Genomic DNA, 21,732 nt, shown 5'->3' with positions numbered 1-21,732 from the left:
TCTTTACCAACTCATATATCATTATTTCATCATATAAATGTGCCATCATTTAACTAGTACCATTCAACTATTCATCTTTATCCAGTTTTGGATTCCTGTTTTGTAAACGCTGCTCGGTTTTCACATAAATCTGTGCATTTCTAGTTATTCCTTAGGATACTGTCTGAGAAGTAGAATTTCTGAGTCAAAGAGACTAGATTTCATTGTAAGTTCTTGGAATATCCTTCTTTCTTTCCCTCCCTTCCTCCCTCCCTCCTTTTCTCTCTCTTTCTGGGATGGAGTCTCGCTCTGTCGCCCAGGCTGGAGTACAATGGCGTGATCTCGGCTCACTGTACCCTCCACCTCCCAGATTCAAACGATTCTCCTGCCTCAGCCTCCTGAGTAATGGGATTACAGGCATATGCCACCACACCCAGCTAATTTTTGTATTTTTAGTAGAGACGGGGTTTCTCCATGCTGGTCAGGCTGGCCTGGAGCTCCTGACCTCGTGATCCACCTGCCTTTGCCTCCCAAAATGCTGCGATTACAGGCATGAGCCACCATGCCCAGCCAGTCCTTAGAATTCTCTAACTGTCCTGCAAAAAAGGACTTCATTCATTCATTTTTTTCTGTTTGAATTTACCTGTATGGGCTGCTGTATCATAGATTGACACTTTTCTTGCTTATTGGTATATAAACTAAAGGCACATATTATAAGCAATGGCACCTTACAGCTGCTCACATGAGCCGAGCGTCTCCCCGACCAGAAGGCTGCCAGGGTCGGCCACTCCCTTTCACTTGCTCCCCCCTCACCGCCATCGCATTTATCATCCGTGTCTACAGAATGTCACAATTGACAGATTCCACTTGTGTCCATTCTCCTCGCCCTGGTGAGACAGGCAGGGCCAGTTTTCTTATTCCCTGTAATCTGTATAAAGCCTGGCTCACACCTTCCAGAAGTCTCTCTGACTTCATGTTATCCTAACTTTCTGTCCCTAAACATGTCTGCCTTGGTCTCCAGATCACTCCTGTGCTGCTGCCAGAGGCAAGGGCGGATTCTTCTCTAGTGAAGAGGGGAGCTTTTATGGGGCTGGGAGGAGGACACGTGGTGAAGAACTCCCTTTCCAACAGGACACAGCCTGGGAGGGGTTAAGTCTGCGCATTTTGCTAGTTCTGTGGCCCAGCTACTTGCTCTAAGGGAACGTGGGCTAGAGAAGAGGATGGTGGGGGGCCTCCCCCCAACTCTGGGTACACAAACAGTCATTTGCACCTGCAAACAGGTAGCTGTGTGTCCACACCAAGTAAACAACGTGCAGGTGTGAGGGGCTGTTTGCTCAGGCCAGGGGGCGGAGCACAGGCGTCACTGCAGAGGCTATTTTTACACCTGGGTCACACTGACAGCCTCCACCAAGGTCACTTGCCCTCGGAGGTACACATGACGCAGCGACTCCCACCCACACTCGCTCCCAGCTGGACCACTGCAGTCAACACTACCACGGCCACCTCTGCAGTCCGGGCCTATGGCCTGTTAGCGCCACTTCTTCCATCCAGGCCTGCCCATGAGGGGATTAGAGAGGCCAGGAATTCACAGAAGGACCCCGGACCAAGCCAACTCCACAGCAGGAGGGGAGGGCATGCAAAGTCGTCATTTTATTGCATGTCTGCAATAAACACTAGATGGCACCACCATCTTAAAACTGAACCAAGACGTGCAGTCTAGCCTGGACCACGCGTGGACACAGAGGCCTCGTAAGATCACCTTTCCAGTGCAAACCTACTGCAATCCTCTCATTCTGTTTCTCTTTTTCATTTTATTGTGTTCTTCAGAGACTGGGCTCACTCTGTCGCCCAGGCTGGAGTGCATTGTGCGATCATAGCTCCCTGCAGCCTCTACCTCCTGGCCTCAAGAGATGGATGCTCCTGCCTCAGCCTACTTTCTTTTTCTTTTCTTTTCTGTTTTTTTCTGAGACAGGGTCTCACTCTGTCACCCAGGCAGGAGTGCAGTGGGCACTGTGACCTCAAGCCTCCTTAGCACCTGAGACTACAGGCACGTGGCACACGCTACCATGCCCAGCTAATTTTTGTAGAGACGAGGTTTCACCATGTTTCCCAGGCTGGTCTCAAATTCCTGGGCTCAAGTGATCCTCCTGCCTCAGCCTCCCAAAATGCTAGGATTACAGTCATGAGCCACTGCACCCAGCCCTATTTTTCTTTGTTATGAAAAACTTTAAACATATTCAGAAGTGGACAGAATATTTAAACGAACATTCACTTAACCGTCACCGAGCTTCCAATCATTTGTGGTCAATCTGGTCTTATCTACACCTCCATCCACTTTCCCCATGTTGTATTACTGAAGAAAATCCCAGACATTCTATTATTTTATTCACAGATATCTCAGTATGTTGCTCTAACAGATAATCAGTCATACTCTTAAAGATAAACAAACTGGCTTCTCTCCTACGTTCGGGTTTATTTAAATTCCATGATCAAAAAATCTCATAACCTGTTTCTCTTCTTTGGAGGGGAAATTTTATTTTCTCCTCACAATTATTGTTTTATATGCAGGAATGGAGTCTTTTTTTTCTTTTTCCCACACTGAAAAATTGTTTTTGAGACAGGGTCTCACTGGGTCCTCCAGGCTTAGTGCAGTGGTGCGATCTCGGCTCACTGCAGCCTTGACCAACCGAGCTCAAGCGATCCTCCCACCTCAGCCTCTCAAGTTGCTGGGGCTACAGGTGCGTGCCACCATACCTTGCTAACTTTTTTGTATTTTTGGTAGAGAGAGGGTCTCACTATGTTGTCTAGACTGGTCTTGATCTCCTGAGCTCAAGTGATCCTCCCACCTCAGCCTCATGAAGTGCTGGGACTATGGGTGTGAGCCACTACACCCATCCCAGAATCTTATTAAAGGACCCAGGAGTCCCTGGAGCATCCTCTCAGCTGCGAACTCACCTTTGGCTGCCTTGAGATGCCCACACAGGTGTGCCCCGGAAGCTCCTGCAGGCTCACCTTGGAGATGGGTTATGCATTCGAGCAGCTGTTTTACTGTCCAGGTAAAGTCACTGGAGCCTGGCAAATACGTATGTGTCACCAGCAAATATTTACTAAGCATCTGCTATTTAATCACACTGATAGATGTCACAGAAGCTAGGAGGGAACCCAGGTCTCAGAATGCTATTGCTCTAGTCGGACAAATTGGATTTGAATATCAATATTACTCGGTTCATTTTTAGAACATACCTTCAGCAGTGGAGGTGACTTGTGGCAGACCCTAATTGTCTATGGCAGAAAGTGTGGAATTCCCACCAGCCTCAACGTCCCATTGCGATAGAAGGGTCAAGGGTTACCAAAACAGCCAAAGCAAAGGCTGTGCTTCCTGAAGACACCCCATAGACAACCCACTACCCCTCCAAATCTGCAGATGTTTCCCTGTTTCTGACCACAAAATCTTGCCATCCAAACTGCTCAATGAAATGTTACATCCATTTTAAATAATTATTACAAAAACAAGGTAACCATGGAGGAAAACATTGACCCTATAACGTTAAATGACAAACACAGCACCTAAAACCATATACACTGTGACGGTGGCTGAGACCACCGAGGCAGCTTTTCTTCCGCTCATTATAATAAAATGCCATTCTGTAATGTTATCATTGCTTATTTTTTAAAATCTGATAAAAAAATAAAAACAAATATCTGATCACCCCCAGCAGCTGTGAACTGACACTAAGGAAGGTACCGTCTTACCCTCTTACATCTGACACATACTAATTTTTCCAGCCTTGGAGTGAAGAATGGAAACAAAGAGGTTCCAGATTTGGGGCTGAGCATCTACTCTGCGGGAAATCGGGTGACAGGCTGTAACAAGTCCCAAACCGGCACGAACACCTGCTATGAGCCTTGGGAAGAACCACTTCTCATTCCTTCCTAGGAAAGGCACTGAGAGGAACTTCCCAGGGGGCAAGAGCAATTCTGAAGGCAGGGGGCATAGCTGTGGCCTCAGATGCAGCCCCACCCGCCCAGTGCTGGCATCCTGGGAACTGCTCCAGCCACTGGGAAGCATCACCCACATTTGGAGGAAAGACTTGTAATAATAGTTGTAAAGTACTTTGCAAATGAGAGGAAAAACTGACAACAATGGCTGTAAAGTGCTTTGCAAACAGCAAATGAGATAACAGTGATGGATTATTGGTAGGAGGCTGAAGTTGCAGGGGTCAGGAGGGAGTGGGGAAGACCAGGACCAGCCTTGGCGCTGGTTATTGGAGGAGGTAGGACAGATAAAAGAGCTAGGAGATTGGGGAATCTGACCTTTCTTAAACCACTGGGCTATGCTCAGAATTGCCTGTGGCTTTCAGAGGCGGTCAGGTTTGAGACTGCAAGCCAGGAACCAACTGACAGCAAGGCTGACCGTGTGCGCTCACTCAGTCTGCAAGTTGCTGCTCATGGGAAGTATTAATGAATGATGAGTTTACCAATAAAAAGCACATATAAATTATGTCCTAACTCCAAGGAAGGGGCTCTCATGCCTCACTTCCATCCATATCCTGCGAAAACAACCTCTTTTTTAAAGAGGGAAGAAAGTCTGATAGTCTGATTTCTCAGACATCCAGTACAATACGGAGATTCCAATGAGTAAGGCAAACTACTCCCACTCTGGTGCCTGAAAGAAGAATGGAGGCCAGCAGGTTGAAACATCCCACCCCTGACTTCCCTACAGAGAACTGACGCAGCCGGAGGCACAAAGACTCCGACCTCTCCTCTCCTCTGACCTGCTCCATCCATCTTGGGGAATCCACCCACCCCAAGAAGGGGAGGCCAATCAGGGCCATGAGAGGAAAGGCACAGGAGGAAGAAAGGGAGAGGAATCAGGGGCCAGGGTCACGGTTCCGTTCTCCACTCCCTCTCCTGGGCACTGCTGGCTGCTGGGGAGACAGCTCAGGCTGCTGCTGCCATCCCATGGGCGCCACAGAGCCTGGTCTGCTCTCCTACAGATCCGCCCCTCAGACCTCCACCTGCTGGGGAGGGCTGGTGTTGAGCCCCAGCCTGTGTTGGAGAGGCCCTCACCCTCGTGCCTGGGGGCAGAGTCGATGGGTCTCAGGCCCTTCACTGCCATGTCTGAAACTCAGACATGTTCCATGTTTCTGAATACGCGCCCCTGTACAAGTTCGGGACCTAACAAACATGTTGGGAAAATCCAGGCTAACTCTGCCCAAAGTTGTTTTGGTCTAGCTGGGGATGCATGACTCAAAACTAACCACTACTTGAGAGGTGACGGACTGCAGGGGGCCTGGGCCTCACACTGGCGCCCAGCCCACCACCCCCAGCTTCAGACCCTCAGCATCCTGGACGTTTAGAGAGACACATCAACAGCGGCAAGGGCCCATGCCCAGGGCAGCTGGGCAGTGCTACCCAAGAGGGGCCAGAGGAGGCCAAGGGGATGCAACTCAGAATGCTTCTTGCAAAAGGCCAGACCCCAGTCCAGACTGGGCAATGGGAGGGGAAGGACCTGCCCAGCGACCGTCCCCTAGGAACCAAAGGGGCTTCAGCGACAAGGTCCCAGCCCCACCCAAATCTCCCTTGCTGAACGCCAAGGCCCACGTCCCATCCAGAGTTCACCAGAGATGGAGCCTAGATTTCCCGACAGGCGCGGACCCGTCACTGCGACTGGCGCCTGGGTGTGGGGCACGAGGCCCAAACAAAGCCTGAGGTTTTCCTGGCAGCTCGTGAGCCCTGCGTCTTCTGGGCTTCGTCAGGCTCGGCAGATGCCTGTGACAGGAGGCTGTCACGGGGAGGCCCACACAGCTCTGGGGGTGCTCCGGCTGGGGATGAAATCACCTATTTTGGAAGCTCCCGTGGCTGCTGAACAGAGGCGGTTACCAGTTACCTCCAGCCTCGTGGAGTCACCCGCAGACTCCAAGGCCTCTGCTTCCGACCCTCAAAGGACAAGACCCCGGGACACCGGCTGGCTGGAGTAACAGAATGTGACTCAGATTTTTTGTTTTTTTTTTTCTCTAAATCACAAACAGGCAAGGACATTGTGAAAGGAAAGAAACAACCACATACTAAAAACCAGAACGGAGGAGGGAGGGGAGAACATACAGAGACAGGAGGAAGAGGCTGAACACATGATAGAGAAATCACGGAGGAAAATATACCCCCTCGCATGCAAGGAGGTTTTACATACAAATTATAGAGAGAAAGACGAGCTTGAAGGCTGCAATAAGCAACCACACCTCGTCACCGGTGGAACTGTGGGAAGACCCAGGCACCCGACACACCTGGGCACCCGCGGCTCCTCCCAGGAGGTCTAAGAACTCCCAGCACCTCCGCGCCTGCCTGGTCTGTGCTCATAGTAGGGTCAGCATGGGAGGCTGGTCTAGGAGATGGATGGCCATGGAGGAATGTTCACGCACGTTAGAAAACAGATCCTGCCCAGGGCCACAGAGCTGGGATCAAACCCAGGCTGGCCAGTCAGTCTCTTAACCACAGGCCAGTGCCCCAGCAGCGCTGCCTGCCAGTGCCCTGGCCACCCCAACCCCTTCGCCAGTGGCAGTAGCTGGCAGCAGATAGAAAATCAGTCTCGATTTGCCATGAGCAGCAGGGGCTGTAGAAGGCCAGGGCCCTCTGCTCTGTTTTCCCAGCTTGTCTGATCCCAGAAACTTTCCAGCACATCTGTTTCAATGCTTGTCAGCTCACCTGCTTGGAAACACTTGCTGGCCTTCAACATTGTCAAGATTCGATTCTGAGACCTCCCTACACGTGGGCCTATAATTACAGCATAAAGATTTCCCCATGAAAAGTAGGATCAGTTGCTGGGTCCGGGAGAAATGTAGATGCTTCTGAGTTTGAGTCTGAGCATCTGCAATGACAATGCCATGGAGGTGAGTCCATGAACTTGTGACTGTTGGATTACTCCTCCAGGGATTTTCTTTTTTTTTTTTTTTGNTTTTTGAGACAGTCTCACTCTGTCATCCAGGCTAGAGTGGAGTGGCACAGTCTCAGCTCCCTGCAACCTCCGCCTCCTGGGTTCAAGTGATTCTGGGATCACAGGCAAGTGTCCGCCACCATGCTCAGCTAAATTTTGTGCTTTCAGTAGAGTTGAGATTTCACCATGTTGGCCAGACTGGTCTCAAACTCCTGGCTTCAAGTGATCTGCCCACCTTGGCCTCCCAAAGTGCTGGGATTATAGGTGTGAGCCACTATGCCCAGCCAATATTTGTTTATTTAAAGGATGAATCTACAGCTATGGTCTGGGGTTTTGTGTGTTGTTTGTTTTGAGATAGGGTTCTCTCTGTCACCTAGGCTGAAGTGCAGTGGCGCAAACAGGGTTCACTGTAGCTTTGACCTCCTGGCCTCAAGCAATCTTTCCCCACTCAGCCTCTGGGGTAGCTGGGACTATAGGCATGTGCCACCATGCTCAGCTAATTTTTCTTTTTAATTTTATGTAGAGAAGGGGTCTCACTGTGTTGCCCAGGCTACTACAGATATGGTCTGTACCACCCTGTCCTGGGGATCATAAGGTTTACAATGCCAGATGCCCTTCTCAAGTCTCTTTGGGTTCTAAGCAAAATAGAAACCTGCTTCAAATTTATTTTTAAAGATAATTTCTTGGACAATACCCTTAAAATTTCTCAGCTACCAGACTTGAAGTTTGGGCCACGCGATTATCAGAGGACCCTTCCAATTCTAGGATTCTGATGTTGCCTCTTTTTAAAAAAAAAAAAAAATTGAGATATAATTCACATAGCATGAAAGTCACCATTTTAAAGTGTACACTTCATTTTAGTGGATTATCAAAAGTGAGTTTTTAGTATAATCATGAAATAGCACAACCATTACCATTATCTAATTACAGAACTTTTCCATCACCTCAAAAAGAAACCCCGTACCTATTAGCAGCCAGTCTTAATTCTATCCCCTGCCCCCAGCACCCACAACCACTAATCTACTTTCTGTTTCTATGGATTTGCCTATTTTGTACATTTCATATAAATGGAATCATACAAAATGTAGCCTTTTGTGTCTGGTTAATTTCACTTAGCATAAGGCTTTCAAGGTTCAACCCTGTTATAGCATGTATTCCTTTCTATACCTGGATAATAATCCATTGTATGGATATACCACATTTTGTTTTTTATTCTTCAGAGTTAATGACATTTCGGTGATTCTATTTTTTGGCTATTGTGAATAACACGTCTGTGAACACTTGCGTGCAAGTTTTTGTGTGGACATATGTTTTCAATGATCTTGGTTACAGTATATACCTAGGAGTGGAATTGCTGGGTCATATGGTAATTCTATGTTTAACCTTTTAAGGAACTACCAAACTGTTTCCCATGGTGGCTATACCATCATACATTTCTACCAGTAATGTATATTCACATCCTTGCCAACACTTGCTATTTTCAGTTTCTTTGATTCTAGCTAGCTCTTCCATCTTAGTGAGTGTGAAGTGATATCTCACCATGGTGTCTGAGTTGCATGTAGTTGCCTCTTATGTCAGAAAGTTTAGAGGTACTTCTCCCAAATGTTTTTATCACCCTTTTTGTCCTACTATTAGTCATACATTTGTTAAACAATTCTTTTTCTTGTTTTATCCTCAAGAGACAGGTCTAGCTCTGTCGCCCAGGCTGGAGTGCATTGGTGTAATCATAGCTCACTGTAGCCTCAAACTCCTGGGCTCAAGCAATCCTCTCACCTCAGCCTCCCCAGTAGCTGGAACTTCAGACATGCACGAACACACCCAGTTAATTTTTGCATTTTTTTTTTTTTTTTTTTGCAATGGGGTCTTGCTCTGTCACTCAGGCCAGAGTCCAGTGGCTCAGTCATAGCTAATTGCAGCCTCAACCTCCTGGGCTCAAGCAATCCTCCTGCCTGAGCCTCCTGAGTAGCTGGGACTACAGGTACACACCACCATACCCAGCTAATTTTTCTAGTTTTTTGTAGAGGTGGAGTCTCACCATGTTGCCCAGGCTGGTCTTGAACCCCTGAGTTCAAGCAATCCTCCTACCTCAGCCTCCCAAATAATTGGGAATACAGGCATGAGCCACCGCTTCTGGCCACAAGCACTTTTTTGAAACAAATGAAACAAAAGTACTGTGGTGTCAGGGACCAGGAATACGGCATCGTTTGCTGCCTCTGGAGACTGGACATGCAGACGTCCAGAAGATGGTCTCCATGGCCCCTCCCACCAGAGAACTGCTGGCTGGATACCATTTTACAAACAGGCAAAGGGCCAGGTGTGTGGCTCAGGCCTGTAAACCCAGCACTTTGGGAGGCCAAGGTGGGCAGATCACTTGAGATCAGGAGTTCGAGACCAGCCTGGCCAACATGGTATAACCCAGTCTCTACTAAAACTATAAAAATTACCTGGGCATGTTGGTGTATGCCTGTAATTCCAGCTACTTGGGAGACTGAGGCAGGAGAACTGCTTGAACCTGAGAGGCAGAGGTTGCAGGGAGCCAAGATCCTCTCACTGCACTCCAGCCAGGGTGAAAGAGTGAGACCCTGTCTCCAAAAACAAACAAAAAAAAAAAAAAAGGAAAAGGGACAAAGAAGGAATACTGAAAGGCTGCAGTGATCTTTACATTTCTACTTTAAAACTCTCCCCAATGCCGGCACTCTGTCCCTATACCAATACGGTTTCTACAAAGACTGTCCTGCAGGTGTCACCCCCTCAAGTGGAAGAGCTGTGGAGTTTTCCTGGGGGACTCTGTGCCAGAAGCTACAACCCGTCCCAGAGTGGAGAGGCCTGGGTGTCCCAGCTGCTGCGTCTGTAGGGACCCTGCCCGGCAGTCCCCACCCTGAAACCCGGGACAAGGCCATCCCGTTTGTGCTATCCCACCCCTGGGTTAATTCGGGAGCTCTTTGACTCACCATACAAAATGGGACACTTCTGCGGGTAGGGGGCACATTGCTAATTATTCTGGAAACACAGTCTTAACACCAGGCTGTGTGGCCACCTCTGCAGACCTCACCGGGAGGCCTGTGGCCCTGACACACTGACCCCTTCTCTCCGTGTCTCCCAAGTGTCCCCGCTGACAGGTAATACAGCTGACTTGCCCCCTCCCAGACAAGCCACAAGAAGCACGCCAGCAAAGAGGTCAGAACACCGCACTGGGTGCTGGGTCCTGCAGCTCCTCTGGCTTCCGGGCTTCAGGGGAGCCCTGGCTGGGGATCAGAACTTGGAAATGTTCACCACAAGCGAAGGGTGCCCCCCCATTCCCTGTCCGAAGCCTTGGGGTTGCTCACCCTGCACATCACCAGTCCTTCTGTTGGGGAGGCTGTGAGGGTCCGGGAGCAAGGGGCAGGTGGCCCAGTGGTGCAGTCTTAAAACCTGCAAGCTGGGTCTGGGCAATTCCGTGACTATTCAGAAGAGGAAGCCAGGTGCAGAGCAGGCGAGTGCCTCACCTGAGCTCCCAGTCCTCACCTTCTAGGGCACCACACTGGGCCCCACCACCTGTCACACCCTCCACACAGCAGAAGCTCTGCACACAGCAGAAGCTCTGCACACAACAGGAACTCCGCACACGACAGAAGCTCCGCACACGGCAGAAACCCCGCACACGGCAGAAACCCCGCACACGGCAGAAACCCCGCACACGGCAGGAACTTTCCACACAACAGAAACTCCACACACAAGGCAATGAAGTTTCAACAAACCCAGTGCCTTAAAGAGTCTCATAAGGCGGCGCCAATGACAATGGGACAGCGTGAGTCCCAGGACTCCCAGCCAGCTCGGCTGCCTGGCCACTGAGATGCCACGTTCCTGGACACACACCATAATTCAGCTGCAAGAATTATCTATGCAGGGCCAGAGGTTTCCGTGTGTGTGTGTGTGTGTGTGTGTGTGTGTGTGTGTGTGTGTGTGTGTGTGTGTGTACATAAAATCATATATAATGGATGTATACGGGAAAATTACACCATGCTGCATTAAAAGCCAGACCACTCTTGCTAGCAATAAAACTGCTCTAATAATTTACTGGAATAAACTTTTTTAAAGGCGAAATGGCTGTTTTTCAGATGTTCCTACCAAACACTGGAAACAACTGAAATGCCCAATGTAGGGAATGAGTACAGAAACAAATTTCAGTAAAGCCGTGTGGAAATTCGAGTTGGTTTATTAAATGACGACTGCATGCACTATGTTGTTAAGATTTTCTCTTCCTGCGACATGGTTTAAATTAGGTAAATACGCAGTTAATTAAACAAGCATCTCTGCCTAGGCATTGCTGGATTGGAGATGTTTATTTTCTATAATTTCCTGGGATCCTCTCAGCCTGAAATAAAAAAATTCAAAGTGCTTTTTCCACCGTGGGCCCAGCTGCCTCCCCACCACAGTGGCAGCCCCATCCGGGCTCAGGCGTCACTATGGGACCAGCTATTCCTCCCACCCTACAGAAAGAAAGGGAGAGCCCCTCCCCTCAGGGTCCAGTCCCAGCCAGGGTGGAATGTACAGGAACAGCTTGCCAGTCACTCTGTGGACAAGCCTAGCACTGGTCCTGGCTGCTCCAGGTCACTGTGTTGTGATGACGCCCCCTCCAGGCTCCTCCCAGCCCGCTTCAGTCCCTTTAGTGTGTCCTGGGGTTGGGGGACGTGGAGAGGCAGACGGTCTGGCCATTGATGGGGGGTGTGACATGGGACGGCTCCACAGCCAGGGGGGAAAGCAATTTGGCAATATCTTATTAAAACTATAAATGCATGTCACTTGATCCAGAAACTCCTCTTCCAGGAATTTATGCTCCAGACGCACTTTTGTGTAAAATGGTTTATATACAAGGACATTCACCATGGTGGGTTTTGCCATAGCAGTGGACTGGAAAAACAACTTACACGTTCATCAGTATGGGTTAATTCAATTGGTTAATTCAAACAGGTTAATTCAATTCAGGCACGCTAGGTAGCCATAAAGAATGATCTTGATTTACTGATCTGGAACTCTTTCCAACATATGCTGTGAAATATTAGAAGGCATGGACAATACATTGATATTCTCTTATAAACAGAAGGGGAGAAGAATCTATGCATAGATTTGTTTATATACACAAGGAACAGACAAGAAACTGATTAGACTGGTTGCTCCCAGGGAGGCGTCTTGGTAGCTCAGGGAGGTACTTCTCATTGTATGCTGTCGTGTACCTTTTAAATACTGAACTATGTTAACATTAATGTATTTCTTATTTGTGATAGTGATTTTTTTTTTGAGACAGAGTCTCCCCACCACAGTGGCAGCCCCATCTGGGCTCAGGTGTTGCTATGGCACCAACTATTCCTCCCACCCTACAGAAAGAAAGGGAGAGCCCCGTTCACCCACTCACCCAGGCTGGAGTGCAGTGGTATGATCTTGGCTCACTGCAACCTCCACCTCCTGGGCTCAAGCAATTCTCCTGCCTCAGCCTCCCCAAAAGCTGGGATTATAGGTATATACCACCATGCTTGGCTAATTTTTGTATTTTTAGCAGAGACTGGCTTTCACAATGTTGGTCAGGCTGGTCTTGAACTCCTGACCTCAGGTGATCTACCAGGCTCGGCCTCCCAAAGTGCTGGGGTTACAGGTGTGAGCCACTGTGCCCAGCCTAAACCTCCTGGGTTAAAGCAATTCTCCTTCAGACTCCCAAATAACTAAGATTACAGGCATGTGCCACCATACCTGGCATATGAATATTTTGTATGCTACATAAAGTACATAAATATATCATGGGCTAGCATCGTCACTGTTTCACGTAGTAACACTTTTAATTTACAGCTGGGCAGGTTCCATTTTAAGATTTTTCCATGAAAGCATCTTTTCTCCCACCCTACTTTCCTATAAAAGCATCTTAATTCCCTAATGGGAAAAAGGAACTCATTTCCCAAGTGGGTCCTCGTCTTTGCTGCGCTCCTAAAGCTGCTGATCCACTGTCATCTCTCACAGCACTCTAGCTCCTGTCCCAGGGGGCCCCAGCCTCAGCCCTGGGGAGCCGTGGCCTGGCTTCTAATGCTCCGTGATTCACATGCACATGGTCCTTGTTCCTTTCATTTATTAGGAAGATTGCAATGGAGCTTTGGCCAGAAGACTTAAACCAGGCTAGTCTGGGCCGTTTGACTCTGCAACCCCAGTCCAGCCTGTTCGGAGCTGGCAGGACGGAAAGGAAATATTGAACAAATTGCCAGGGCAGCTCCCTCAGGGACCGAGACAATGGGTCTGCAGGGAGAGGCTTTTCCTTCCAGGCCCACCGCCGGCAGTCAGAAGGAAACAACTTCCCCTTCACCTCGGGAATGGCAGCAGCAGCCAGGAGATTTATGGAGATATAATGTGACCTCTTTATTGCCTGGCATGCAAGGGAGGCATTTCAGGGGAGATTTACGCCTTTCAGAAGGGGAGGTGAGCAAGCGTGTGGAAATTTATACGTGGGGACTGTTTTCCCCTCTCGGGGGTTTCTGCGGGATTACTTAATCAAATCAAGGTTAAGCTCCAATTGCCATCACTTTACATCTTCTTCTCCTGCTAATCCACCCAGTTACCCTGCTACCCTGAAAGCTCTTTGCATGAAACGTGGAGTCTTAGCCAAGTTGCAAGGGATCTGTTTAGTTCTGAGTTCAGTTAACACAAAACAAAACAAACAGTAAGAATGCAGACCAAATTACCGGGCCAGGAGAGAGCGCCCTGCAGCCACGGACCTGGGCAGCCCACATTTTGCCTGTCTAGGCCTCAGATCTTTGCAAAAGGAAGGTGTTACACCAGATGACTTAGGTCCTTCCTAGTGTGAAAATAATCCAGACAATATCACATAAAATGCTAACGCTGTACGTTACTCTGCACCAGTGATTTTTCTGTCACTTTTTTTTAAGCTGCAGAACTCTGTCTTCAAAGAAAATCTAATATGAAGAAGCCCAAATATTAAAGACAGAGGAATGCAGTTGACTGAGCGGAAGGATGGCTCCATCACCTGCCACCTCCGGGTCCACACCCACACAGCCCGGAGCCTTGAGGAAGGTCCTCCAGCCTCTAGAGGACGATCTGCGCTGCAGCGTTCCCGCCGAGCGCTGTCCAGTGCTCACCTGATGCAATGACCGGGTCCGCCCCTGGCTTCGCCATCAGAAACCACACAGACCAGACTTAAACGCAGGGCCAGGGGCGCCAATTCCAGGCGCAAGCAGAGTTAGTCGCCTTGGCCAACCATCATGTCATCTCTCTTCGTCTGGTCTCCACAACTCAAAAATAGGGTAGTTGGAAAAGATGATTTCTAGGCTCCGCTTCGTGAAAGCATCCAAAGTGGCACTGCATTCTAACTCTTATTTACGTTTTCAGTCCCTGCCCCCCTCAATTTGTGTTTAAATTATGTTTTCTTTTCTTTCTTTTTTTTTTTTTTTGAGATGGAGTTTCATTCTTGTTGCCCAGGCTGGAGTGCAATGGTGAGATCTCAGCTCACTGCAACCTCCACCTCCCGGGTTCAAGCAAGCCTCCTACCTCAGCGTCCTGAGTTGCTAGGATTACAGGCATGTGCCACCACATCTGCCTTATTTTTCGTATTTTTAGTAGAGATGGGGTTTCACCATGTTGGCCAGGCTGGTTTCGAACTCCTGACCTCAGGTGATCCACCCGCCTCGACCTCCCAAAGTGCTGGGATTACAGGTGTGAGCCACTGTGCCTGGCTTACATTATGTAATTTTTAATTGCTACAAAAATTCAAACAGGTCAGGCATGGTGGCTCTCGCCTGTAATCCCAGCGCTTTGTGAGGCTGGAGTATGACTTGAGCTCAGGAGTTCAATACCAGCCTGGGCAACACAGTAACACTCCATCTCTACCAAAACATATACATATATATTAGCTGGGCGTGGTGGCTCTTGTCTGTAGTCCAGCTACTCCAGAGGCTGAGGTGGGAGGATCACTTGAACCTGGGACTTCATGCCCACAAGTGAGTTATAATCGCACCAGTGCACTTCAACCTGGGTGACAAAGCAAAACCCTATCTCGAAAAAAAAAAAAATTCAAACGGTGCAGAAGAATGCCACATAGAAACAAAAGGTCTCCACCATCACCATTATCCCATCCCCAGAGGCAGAAGTGACTGACAATTTTTCTATTTTTCCAGATATCTTCTATTTCATTAATTAACATTTTTATTTTTAGAAATTTAAGAATCAATTCTGTTTATTCCCCTACCATCTGCTATCCAATCACTATACTGAATTTAGTGTATATCCTTCCAATTCATATATATACATGTCTACACACAGGTATAACTCTTCCTCTGAAGAACATTAGCATTGCTTTGCAATTTTAAAGATTTACATGATTGCTTTCTTTAAAAACTATGAAATATTTCGGTCACTAAGAAAAATATATATAGCAAACACTCTTAAACCTGCCACCGGCTTTTTCCAATCTTTATGTTTTACCATATTTACTTCGACTATTTTTGAAGAAACGCAACATTGTAGATACAGTAGCTGGCCCTGTGGAACCTGCCATTCCAGTCTTGTTTTTGCCCATTATTATGTTTTTCAGTTTTAATTATACATGTGGATCTGCTTTACTTGAGTTGATTCATAGTTTTCCATTATATTAATAAATCACATTTTACTTATTCATTTCTTTATTGTTATGGACTAAATTTGTGTGAATACCCTGAATTTAGCTCTGCAATCCTAAACCACCACGTGATGGTATCTGGAGGTTGTGCATTTGGGAGGGGAACAGGCCATGAGATGGAGCCCTCATGAATGGGATTAGTGTCCTTGTAAGAAGAGACAGAGGCTGGGAGCTATGGCTCACACCTGTAATCCCACCACTTTGGGATGCTGAGGTGGGCGGATCACCTGAGGCCAAGAGTTCGAGACCAGCCTGACCAACATGGTAAAACCCTGTCTCTACTAAAAATACAAAAATTAGCTGGACGTGGTGGCGCATGCCTGTAATCCCAGCACTTTGGAACACCAAGGGGGGGCGAATCACCTGAGGTCAAGAGTTCGAGATCAGCCTGACCAACAGGTGAAACCCTGTCTCTACTAAAAATACAAAAATTAGCCTGGTGTGGTGGTGCGCACCTCTAATCCCAGCAACTCGGGAGGCTGAGGCAGAAGAATTGCTTGAACCCAGGAGGTGGAGGTTGCAGTGAGGCAAGATCGTACCATTGTGTTCCAGCCTGGGCAACAAGAGGGACACTCCATCTCAAAGAAAAAAAAAGGAAAGAAAACATAGAAGAGATGTCTCCCTATGCCCACCCCATGTATGGATGCAGCAAGATGATGGTCTTTTGCAAAGCAGGAAAGGGACCCTCACCAGACACCAATCTGCCAGTGACTTGATCTTGGACTTCCCGGCTTCCAGAACTTTGAGAAATAAGTGTTGTTAAGGCCACCCATTCGATGGTATTCTGTTACAGCAACCTAAACTGACTATGATACTTATTGATGTATATTCTGATTGTTTTCAGTATTTTGCTGTAATAGCAATGCTTCAACAGGCATCCTTGTACATACCTGTTTATACACATGACAAAACTGTATCTGGGATACAGGAGGTATAGCCATGTTCAAATGTATATGCATAAAACACCTATGCTTGCTTTGGTGCTGTTTAAGCTGTTAAGCTGTACAAACATTTATTTGTCTGCTGTTCACATTACATGTCAGTTGCAACCTGGCTGAAATTCTGTGTGTGTGCTTCACTCGGACATGCAGGCTGAAGGCAAAACCTCTATCTGGCTCATGCCAGGGTCATGGCAGGGGGCAAAAAGTCAAGGCAGAACCACGTAATGGCTCTTAATGCCTCTGTGTGGAAGTTGCATCGTAACTTTGAGTCACATGTTCTTGATCAAAGCAAGTCTCATAGCCAAGCCTGTGTCATCAGGGTGGTGGATATAATCCTCCCCCAGAAAGGGCTCCCTCAGGATGGGAAAAACAGAGCAGTGTGCTGAACACACATGGGATCGTAACATGCACACTCCTCTACAGCTGTGTCTTCAGGGAAGCGTATCTGAACATTTTTCCCTATCAGCACAGATTCACTTCTCTCTTTGAAGAGGAGTTACTAGTTTTGCATTTAAGGCACCTAACATTGACATTCTACTCCATAATTCCCACAGCTGTTTAGCTGTGTGTGCCATTCGGGAGGATTCAGTGCTAAGGCTAATGCCAATCTTTTTATACCACAGCCTCCCCATTCCTAATCCCTTGGCTGCATTTCAGCAAGTCATTTTTCACAGCCACACAAGAGTGCTGCAGTGAACATCGCTGCTTTGGCTTCTGTGCCAGCGCCTCTCTAGTTTGTTTTGATTTCTGATAAGGCAAGTTCCCCTTTCTTAAGTCTTCTTTTAAAAAATTACCTTGGCTATTCTTGTACAATAACTCAGATAAATTTTATAATCAGCTGGACAAGTTGTATTTAAGAAATCTTGTTGCGATGTTTCCTGAGACTGTGTTAAATTTATAGATGTGTTTGAGGGCGTTTGGAATAAAGAATGCTGTCAACTTTTTCCAATTCAAGGACACAGTATCTTTTCGCATTTAGTCACGTCCTCTTTGCCTTTCAGTAAAGCTTTCTAGCTTTCTCCACGGGGAACTTAGGTATTTGTTTACTGAAGTTGACCAGTCTTTTGTCTGCAAATAATGAAAACATTGCCGTGTTCTTTCCTACCTTATTTATTTTATTAACAGGGAAATTGACTCCCGGCTGGAGAGCTGAGAGGTACAGACCAGCTTTCGAAGTCTTTCCCTCAATGTGGTCTGGATTTATATTATACTTGGCAGTTTTCTATAGTTGGGGGTATGAGTTGTCTCTAATTTCACCGCAGATGAAAGTTTTACTTGATTTGGGGGGTTCTTTTCGTCTGACGTGGTCGTCTTCACGGAAGAAGAGGAGAAAGCAAACCTTCACTCTGCTAGCCTTCGCAGGAAGTCTCCTGTTCTTCAAACCAAACATACGCCCTCCTCAAACTGTCACCTCCTCTTGCCTTCAGTCCTCAGCCTTCGGCTCACCTGCTGCGCCCATGAGCCTTTGCAGCGGTCACTCACATCCATCCTGAAGTACCCATCTCATCCTTGTTTTATAGTAGCAGGTTGTTTGGTGTTTCTTCTCTCTTTTCTCCCCGACCTCTCTCTTTCTGTTTTGTTTTGTTGCTCCAGCCTTCAAATTCTTTAGCCAAGCAGACATTTACATATCAATATAAAGTGGACAAAACGGAGCTTCCCTGCAACAGGGGCCCCATAGACCCCACTCTCCACCTTCCTCCCATCTAAAGCACCTGCGCTGACATCAGTGCTCCTGGAGCATAACTGGATGACAAAAAGCCTAGTAGTTGAGTCTGTCTTTTTACGAATGCTTTCACTTACTTGGCAGACATCTTAGGTAAAGCATGAAGCTGCTACAAAATCTACAATCTTTTATTACCTGTGGGTAATAGTTTTAATCCAATCTGATTTGCATTCCAAAGGAAATTATAAAAGTGCATTCACTGCTATACTTTATGAATGTGACATAAAATTTTAATGCAAATGATAAACATGATAAATTTGCAGATCAAAATTGGGCTACTTGCTTGTAGCACAACAGTTTAAAATCACCATTTTCCGCCTCCTCACCAAGGATAACCTTCTCCTTAGTGCTCAGCCCTGCTGTGAGGGCAGGGTGACACTGAGACTTGGGCAAACAGAAACACTGAAGAGCCAGAAAAGCAATACAGAACAAATGCTGGACGAATAATTCTACCTAATCTTCCATTAATGCTACTTACTCCTTTGGTCAAAGAAGGAAATAGAAAGAGGTGTTGGGAAACAGGTTTTTACAGTTTACCCTCTGCTTGCTAAGCTTGTGCACTGTCTCTCCATTTTTCTCTCCTTTATTTTTAACTGTGGTAAAATACATATAATACAAGATTAACAATGCTAACCATTTTTAAGTGTACAGTTCAGTGATATTAAATGTTTGCACTGTTGTGAAACTAATAATCCCTACAACTGTTTTCATTTTGCAAAACTGAAACTCTGCACCCATTAAACACTAACTCCCCATCTTCCCACCCCCACCCCCAACTGGCAACCCCCATTCTACTTTCTGTCTTCATGAGTTTGGCTGCTCCAGGGACCTCACAGAAGTGGGATCGTACAGTATTTGTCCTTCTGTGACTGGCTTGTTTCACTTAGCATAATGTCTTCCACCTGCGTTGTGGCAGTGCAAGGCTTCCTTCCTAAGGCTGAGTAATGCTCCATTGGGCACGTACACCACATTTATTTATTCATTCATCTGCAGATGGACAAGTAGGCTGCTTCCACCTTTTGGCTACTGTGTTTCTCTCTTTTAATCAATAATGTGCTCATCTTTCCAAGAAAATAAAAATTGGGAAAAAATGTAGCCTCAGAATACATCAATCAAATGTGCATCACTATGGCTTTGCTGATCCAGCCAGGAAACTCCTCACAGGACCGGGTCTTCGTAAGACTCAGTCTTCCAGGAATAAACTCAGAGGCAGTGGTAGCTGCAACATTATTCTCTTGCTGACCAAGAGTGAAAAAATTACAGGCAAGGAAATGAAAAACCAGAAAAGTTGGGACCAGGGGAGAGTCCTGTGGCAACGAATGGAGAGAGGAGACTGCCCGAAAAGCTGCCCCGGTAGAGGTGCCAGGCACGCGGGCTGTGCCTCAGTGGGCACTCGGCCACGTGCCCTGAAATGGGAGCTCCCGGTGCAGATGACACGAGGTCAACAGAGAGGGCACTGGCTGGAAAAGTTAGGCTGACCTAGGTCCCGCCAGCCTCAGGCCCTGTGTAGCATTGGGCAGGTCCTTGTGACCTGGTTTTTTTCTCCTGCCCATGACATTACAGCTCCTGCCCACAGGACAGTCACCGGGAATAAACGGCAACAATGCCAGGACAGCTGGGGACGCCATAAGCGCTCAGTGTTTGCCTCAAAGCCACCACCAAATACCACACCTCCCCCCACAACTGCTCTGCTGACCTGGCTGGCCGTGGCCTGAAGACCCAGGCTCCATCCTCCTCTTTGCTATCTGTACCTCTGCCCGGTTCTTGTCCTCATGCCCCTACATGGAGCCCAGAGACAGCCTCGGCTCCTGATCAGAACAGTACAAATAATCACCCTTCACTTTCCCCTAAGTTTCACATTCTATTCCGATTTTTAGTAAAACCATTAAAACATCCCCAACAGTGAGTGTTCACCTTTGCTGAATCTCACGGATTGTCAGAGGTAGAAGGGCGCATAGATCTAAGTGGTGTCTGGTTTCAATTCACTCATCTTCACAAAGAATCAAAAGCCTAAGCAAGCCCATTTAGCTCCTCTGAGATGGACACCATGTCCACGTCACTCCTGCAGTGAAGATGAAAGCACAGGCAACTTGGATCCTGACTCCGGCCCATACACCCACTCAGGGAGGCCAGGCATGGTGGCTTATGCCTGTCATCCCAGCACACTGGGAGGCTGAGTCGGGAGTATCACTTGAGCTCAGGAGTTCAAGGCCAGCCTGGGCAACATGGCAAAACCCTATCTCCAAAAAAGACAAAAGTTAGCCAGGCATGGTAGTGGACATCTGTAATTCCAGCTACACAGGAGGCTGAGGTGTGAGGATTCCTTGAGCCCAGGAGGTGGAGGCTGCAGTGAGCCATGGTCATACCACTGCACTCCAGCCTGGGCAACGGAGCAAGACCTTGTCTCAAAAACAGTAACAGCAACAACACCAACAACAAACAGTAAGTGGTAGGAATATCCAGGAAGCATGTTGTGCAAAAAATGCACAACAACTAGCTAATAAGTAACTCCTCCTCATTTTCATCCCTTCTCCAAACTCACTCAGAATTGAGCAGCCACCATGGGTCAGATGCATTTCCAGGCAGAAATTCACAAGGCAGAGGACTTAACCCCTGCTTTTCAGCAAACACAATTTTAGGCCATGATAATTCAAGCTAGAATGATTCACTTATTCCCAGAGATTACTAGAGACCCACGCTGTGAGGGCGTTCTCAGAGCACACATTACTGAACTACACAGTCCTTCTTCCTTTCTGAGTTCAACCTAAGTGGCTTCTGCATTGTTTCTTTTTGTTCAAACATCACTGGAGAAAGTCATCTGGTCCCAACTCCCTCAGCTGGATCCTTTCCTGTTTTTCTTGCTTTGCCCAGGCCGGGGTGCAGTGACATGAGCACGGCTCACTGCAAAGGGGTTCAAGTGATTCTCCTGCTTCAGCCTCCTGAGTAGCTGGGATTACAGGCACCTGCCATCACACATGGCTAATTTTTGTATTTTTGGTAGATACAGGGTTTTACCATGTTGGCCAGGCTGGTCTCGAATTTCTGACCTCAAGCTCTGACCTTTCAAAGTGCTGGGATTACAGGCGTGAGCCACCATGCCTGGCCCTCAGCTGAATCTTTAAAATATACTAAGCTAAGATGATAACCCCAATTAGCCTCCGCTTACCTAAATGTGCACCCTTATATAAGAGAAATTATAGACAGTAAGTTGGATACGGGGTCTGTGACCTAAATGTAGATTAATACTGAGAAAGGTGGCAATTCTCACTAACATAAAACACCACTTAATTCAATTAGGCAGCCTCCTGTGCAACCTAACCCTTTATGTGATTGAATCCAAGGCTGGGTACAGTGGCTCAAACCCATAATCTCAGCATTTTTGGAGGCTGAGGAAGGAGGGTCATTTGGGCTCAAGAGTTGAAGGCCACAATGAGCCATGACTACACCACTGTACTCCAGCCTGGGCAACAGAGCAAGACCCTACCTCTACAGAAAATGAAATGATAAT

At 47.4% G+C, this 21,732-nt stretch overlaps 1 protein-coding gene across 4 annotated transcripts in view; it reads right to left on the bottom strand.

The window, feature by feature from the left end:
- GATA4 (GATA binding protein 4) overlaps window positions 1–21,732 on the bottom strand; it is a 58,841-nt gene that overhangs the window by 12,947 nt on the left and 24,162 nt on the right. The gene's annotated exons all lie outside the window — the stretch shown is intronic.

Source organism: Cebus imitator, unplaced genomic scaffold (genome assembly GCF_001604975.1).
Source record: "Cebus imitator isolate Cc_AM_T3 unplaced genomic scaffold, Cebus_imitator-1.0 Scaffold125, whole genome shotgun sequence".
In the NCBI taxonomy this organism is placed as follows: domain Eukaryota; kingdom Metazoa; phylum Chordata; class Mammalia; order Primates; family Cebidae; genus Cebus; species Cebus imitator.
The sequence above is the reverse complement of the archived record's forward strand: the minus strand, read 5'-3'. Positions and strand labels throughout refer to the sequence as shown.